Genomic DNA, 5,615 nt, shown 5'->3' with positions numbered 1-5,615 from the left:
TTTGTTTCTATTACGTGAAATGCATAGTAATAGCGATACTTACGCTACTTGCTATTCAATGCGCGCCTCACTGAAGACAGCCCAGGAAATATTGCATCGGAAGCAATGATAACGACTTCCTGTTTGAATGTGCACGGGTGACAAAGGAACGAAAGCAGTATTCCCACTGCCATTATGTTGGATACTAAGAGCCGAGCGAAATAGTATACGTGCGCTGGCGATATTCTCGTTGAATGACATTTAAGACTTTTCGTATAGAAGCCGTAGAACACTGCGAACGCTGCTACGCCGCCCCGCAAATCACCGCGACTACCACCGGTTTTGCTGTACTCGTTACTGCACTCCCCGCAAGAGACGATATTGTACCTCCATGCTTTCCCATTCTCCCGAGATATGACTTTAATAACTGCGTAGCACAACAGTCATCGCTGTGCTTCACGGAAGTCTATCTTATATAAAGTAGTTTTCTGCTCTTCGGAGCAGACAATTTTGATTGCTTCTTGCACTTCGTCAGAGCCAACAACAGGGCTCTTTCTATACATGTAGTATTTCCCACGAGAAATTTCTCTACAGCAATCAGTACATTGTTTTCCGACATACTTCGTTGTATACTGTCATTAAGCAGACAGCACTGGTGTTTGTCGTCAGCATTGGTCTTTCTCGTCTTTCTTGGCAGTATTATTCTCGGTACAACAACATGGATCCTTGTACCGAGATAGTCGGATCGGGTCGCAAAAGGTCTTAATCCGCTACGTGGAGCCCCCGAGAGAATGCATAGCCTCCGCTTACTTGTCACTTACGCTGCTTATTACAATTTTAACATACCTTGATGGGCAATAGCATTAGACTTATATTGGCCAGTGCTGCACGTGGCTGAAGCCTTAACGGCATAAGCAGAGAGAACGTCTGAGAGGCACGTGCGACGCATCCTGCCGTTTTATTTACCAGCATTCATCCGGATCACTGAAATTCCGCAATAAATACGCCAATTTTTCCGACGAAACCCTCTTTATGTTGAGCTACTTAGGCCAATTTTCTCGACGGAATCCTCTTTATGTTGATACTTCTTATTGACGCTTTTTTCGACGAAATTCTTATTACTTAAATTATTATTCTTATTCTAGCCTTCTTACAGCTGTTGATGCCTGTGGCCGTAAGAACTTTTGTGTGGAAAGGCAACGGAATAAATAACAAACTGATAATAGACAGTTTTAGTAGACCGTTACGCAGCGAACGGAAGGAACGCTATTCTCCACGTGAGCAAGAGCGCGTGCGCAGGAACGGAAACGTGGCTTCCACGTTTCACGTTGGAACGATCGGTTCATCTTTTTGCGTCCCGTCCTCTACGTTGTTTTCGTTGCACAAAACTACATGGCTGCCTGCAACACCTCGTCGACTGTGTTCGAAGTGAAGGCTGCGAGACTGTGCTTCAGTACGAGGGACTACATCTTCTTCTTATAAGAAGCGGTATACCTTGTACCACTCGAAAACACTAACTTCTGGTCTCTGGATGCTGCCAACCAAGTCCGAGTGAGCAACAGCGTCCGCTATAACGACGAGTGATAGCGATGAACTGACCTACAGGGAGTGTCCGTTGTCCTTTCGTTTGTTGGTGGAACAACAAATTAATTTTCAAACGCAAAGAAAACAAGAACAGAGCACGAAAACGTAGTTATATTAGGCAATTCGTTCGGAAATAGATACCTAGACAACTTGGGAACGGTAGTTCATGTTATCGCCGTTGGATGGCAACACAGTTCTTACCGTACCGTTCGTAGCGTTGCCTGACGATCTGCTAAAACTCTCTTGCTATTCGTTTGACGGTAGCGAACTACGTACTCTGCGTTAACGTTCCGTGCGTTACGGAGCGGTCTACTAAAACTCCCTAATGTTTGATATTTTATGTCTCTAATGCTTCAGTGTCAGGAGCGGCAGAGGAGAGGTGGAATGCATAGCCTTAGAGAGCTGTTATGTACCTGATTTCGTTGTCGGGAGAGACGTGTATTGCTTACCATTGGGGAACCATGCCGCAGGGAAGTCAAACTATGGTGCCATTCTTGTATATTGGAAATGTCGGCGTGATGAAATTTGCCTTGTCGACATGCCTTTCCTAAAGCACAGGTCACAACGAAAAATGAAAATTATATATTAGCAGCGGCAATGATTTCAGTCATTGAACTAAACATTGTCAGCGTACGATTGCCTTCGAGTATACGGATGCTTCTCCCGAGAAACCGGATAAATTTTTCAACCTTCACCATCGCACTCTACATCAGCAAGGCAGGACGACGTTTTAAGCCAGAGAGCAGCAAATGATTTAACAAACGTGGTAATTGTGCAAAAACAACTAAAGTTACGCAGACTGGAAAGGACAGGGAGACACGCCTTGCCACCGACACCATCTCTTTGTTGTTGTTCTTGAGCAGGACAAGCGCTGCTCGCAATTTGATTTTGAAAATTTGCAGATACACTATTCTACTACGAACATAGCACGAAACATTTTATACGCTTGGGCTCTTAACCTGATCAGATACCCCCCCCCCCCCCCATTTTTTTGCATACACACAAACAGTTTACGTCCTAAGTATCTCACCAAGACATTATTTTTTTTTTCCTACCACTTTTGGTCAAAACTGCCGACGGCTGGCTACCGCTGTGAGGAACGACTTACCTTGAGGATGACGTGCGCCTCCTCCATAACCTCTCTGGTTAGACTCCGGGCCGAGCAGCCTTCGAACGTACTATTGTCAAAACGTGACTCGCATCGACGTCTATCGCAATGGATGGATAGAACGCATTTGGTTTCATGAACGAAGCCGCGCTTGATAAGCGGGCGCAGCTGATAAAGTCAGCGGCTGTTTTGATGTTTGGGAGCAGGGGGCGTTGCTGCGGAAAAAGCATTTAAGCGGACTGCATCTGAGGTAAAGGGTTCTTTCCTCTTGTTTTGCGGCCCAAGAAAGGACGACGGAGAGCTGGGTTCATGATTGTAAGTTGAATGAACTTGTTGCGTTTGCCTTGCTTTGTCTTCTCCAGTGGTGGGAAGGACGGGTATAGCCCCAAAGTGCAACTGGTGCCTAACGTGGGGCCCGTCGCTCGTCTGCCGTCCGGCTGGTGGGGGATACGCAGCACAGCTTTGTTCCTGGCTGCTTTGGTGGTTTTTCTTAGTTTGTTCCTTCGTGTTAATTCCGCTCTTTTGCTCGCGTGTTGATAGCGGTGCCCCCTTTTGTTTGCGTCTGTTCATTCTTTTGTTTTGTTTTTTCTTTCAGTAGCTTCAGCTTTGTGCTCGCGTTCTCGGACATGGATGCACCGTACGTCGCCAAGCGGGTGTAACCTCCGCAGCAAGATCCAGGGCCTTGCAGACCAGCGGTCTCTCTCTGCCAGGACGAGACGCCCGGTGCCCGCAGGACTAGAACGACTGCTCAAGGATACAAAGTCTCCCACAGCGTCTTCGCCTCAACGTATGTCTACTCTGTCAACTGCAGTACTAGTCTGGCCCCCACGGTAACGGTAGAGCTCCTGTCACGCATGACGGGGCTATGCCCGTTGGTTGCACAATGCTTTGAGAGACGCGACATATCATTGCGCAGTGGTGTACACTGATGTCGTAGTGTTTTCCAGAAATTTCCAGGACCACTTGAACCACCTGTCAAACGTCCTTGCAAGAATGATGCAGGCGGGGATTAACAACCAAGCCGCGCAAATGACATGGCTTAGGATCAGCTGTCTCTGGTACGTGATTAACAGCTACCATCGGTGATGGTAAGCTCAAGGTGTTTCCGGTAGCGTCAAAGCCTTGCAGCGCATTTTAGGTAGGACAAATTTTTAGATAATTCGTTACCAATTCTGCCGATCTAGCGCAGCCACCTAACCAGATGTCGCCCACCGATACGCGTTCGCATAAGGGCAGTCCCCCCGGCAGTCGCTTATACGGCAGGACTTTAATCTGCGAGACCTGAATAAACCATGTAACGAATGCAAGCAATTACGGTGGTACAGTTCTTTTGCAGGAACATGACGCAGCTGGAGAGACACCGGGCACGCACCCCGAGGCCTTTTCTGACAAGATAACCCACAGAGGAGGCATGGAAGATCGTCTAGCGCCGTCACAATGGATGGATAGAGTGCCTGGACTTGCGAACAAACCCGCATCTTATATGGCCAGAGACTGTTTTGCTATTCGCAAGGAGGTGGCGTTGCTGCGGAAAAACCATTCAAGCGGACTGCATTTGGGGGGGGGGGGGGGGATGTTCTTTTCTTCCGGTTTTGCAGAAAATAAACTTTGTTACATTTGTCTTCTCCGGTAGCGGAACGGACGGGCATAGTCACGAGTGTGGGAGAATATATTTCGAAAACAGCCAGACTGAGCATGCTTCAGAGCAACGGCGTACGTCCCTGGATGTTTTATCTACCTGTGTGTACCTGTACTCTACGTAAGTCCCTGCAGGACGACTGAATTCAGAGAACGTTCTCTCCACAAGGAACGACACTAACGTTAATGTGGGCGAACGTACTTCTCAACCTGCTCGGGGCGGAAAGTATGCACCCCCTGCATCTTCCTTCTGATACCGGGTAGTTTATGACACGCTATTTCACGATCGTCCGACTGTCATCTGAACGTGCCTAGCACGGTTTTATTTGTCTTCGTTTCCAGACAGGAAGTTAATGAATGTTGACGACAGAGTTCAATTAAAGTGTTTTATGAACGGGAGTTCCAGGTTTATTCCTTGGAAAATTCGCACAATACTTTTCGGATATCGTTTCTTCTGAGAAATCTAAGCGAGAAAGTGACCGCGTTGGAACTATAAGAGTTCAATAGCACCGGCAAGGACTCCATATAAGAGTTCAATAGCACCGGCAAGGACTCCATGAACCTAAAATCTATTATGATGACGCTATCCCCAGGTATTCTTAGGTACTTGGATCATCCTGAAAGACTACATTCCTTTTAGCCGAAATAATCACATCCACAACTTATTCGTTCCCAAGAGAGCTAGTGACTGGAATGGCTTACCTGCGACCATCAGCCAGTAGTAGTAATTAACTGCTAAAAAAGGAAGGACTTTCAACCATCACAGTGGTCCGGGACTCAACAATGTTCCATAATTTACTCCATGACGTATTTGATGTGTAACTTTGCATATGTAGCTTTTCATTTGCTTCATTGTCATTTCCACTTCCCTTCGTCATTCCATATGACTTGAGGGCAAATAAATAAACCTGTTCTAAAAGTATTCGGTATCAGTCTTTCTTTCAGTGCATTGTGATGGCAAAGGCCCGAAAGTGTGTTCCACTGAATTCTAGCGAAGAATCGCAGATTTTTCTGAGCCTTCTGCATACAGCGCAGGCACGTGGGTAAGCCCCTTTTCTGAATTTTTGATATATGCACTTTGTACAGCATGCCATCAGAGTTAAATTGAACGCCATTCACGCCTGCGGACCCTGGTGGGTGCTTAGTAGCAATAATGGCGGAGGGTGTCTTGGTCATCTATTTACAGTGGCCCTCGTTACGAAGGCATTGTTTTCTGCCAGGGTGGTCCCCTCTTCCCGCTTCGAAGACTGAAGCGGTGTTCAAGTTATGTTTGACACGAGCCGTATTAACGTGGGCCAGCTATCCA

At 46.9% G+C, this 5,615-nt stretch overlaps 1 long non-coding RNA gene across 1 annotated transcript; it reads left to right on the top strand.

Moving 5' to 3' along the window:
- The first annotated feature begins 2,896 nt into the window (after positions 1 to 2,896).
- On the top strand, positions 2,897 to 4,705 carry LOC135387524 (uncharacterized). The gene is made up of 4 exons (XR_010421173.1): positions 2,897 to 2,986; positions 3,267 to 3,458; positions 3,619 to 3,729; positions 3,997 to 4,705. It is a non-coding gene; the product is annotated as an uncharacterized LOC135387524 (long non-coding RNA).
- Positions 4,706 to 5,615: the final 910 nt, after the last annotated feature.

This window comes from Ornithodoros turicata, chromosome 3, assembly GCF_037126465.1.
Source record: "Ornithodoros turicata isolate Travis chromosome 3, ASM3712646v1, whole genome shotgun sequence".
NCBI lineage: Eukaryota > Metazoa > Arthropoda > Arachnida > Ixodida > Argasidae > Ornithodoros > Ornithodoros turicata.
The sequence above is the reverse complement of the archived record's forward strand: the minus strand, read 5'-3'. Positions and strand labels throughout refer to the sequence as shown.